The sequence below is a fragment of the Papaver somniferum genome, unplaced genomic scaffold (assembly GCF_003573695.1).
Source record: "Papaver somniferum cultivar HN1 unplaced genomic scaffold, ASM357369v1 unplaced-scaffold_19482, whole genome shotgun sequence".
Lineage (NCBI taxonomy): Eukaryota > Viridiplantae > Streptophyta > Magnoliopsida > Ranunculales > Papaveraceae > Papaver > Papaver somniferum.
The window spans coordinates 1-387 of NW_020629355.1; the positions used below are offsets into that span (position 1 = coordinate 1).

The window sequence follows — 387 nt, forward strand, 5'->3', positions numbered from 1 at the left end:
TCCGTCAAGTTGTGGTTGAGGAAGTAGTGGAGACGACTAAAGATGATGTACGCTAATTTAATTTGTTACTACTTTATGATATGTTTTGTACACTGAAGGTGTTCTGGTTATTATTTATTTTTGTATAACGGTTTTTTGTCTAGGTAATAATGTGATTTTGTGGGGCTCTGGTACAACAATACCATGTTGGTTATGGTAACTTGCATTTTGACAGTTTACTTTTTTCTTTGACAATTTCTTTTTTAGGTAATTATACCACATGGAGATGCAGTGACAGTCCAGACATTTGTTGCTTGGAGAGAACGTTTCGAAGCAGAACTGGCGCTAGAGCGAGCTAAGTAAGATGCCTGACTTGTTCAAACCAAACATGCCAAACTCATTTAATTT

General features: G+C 36.2%; 1 long non-coding RNA gene across 1 annotated transcript in view; it reads left to right on the forward strand.

Moving 5' to 3' along the window:
- Window positions 1-387, forward strand: part of LOC113339195 — a 640-nt gene continuing 253 nt past the window's right edge. The window contains exons 1-2 of the long non-coding RNA XR_003354987.1: window positions 1-47; window positions 247-338. This is a non-coding gene — a long non-coding RNA (uncharacterized LOC113339195). The remainder of the gene's footprint in view (window positions 48-246; window positions 339-387) is intronic.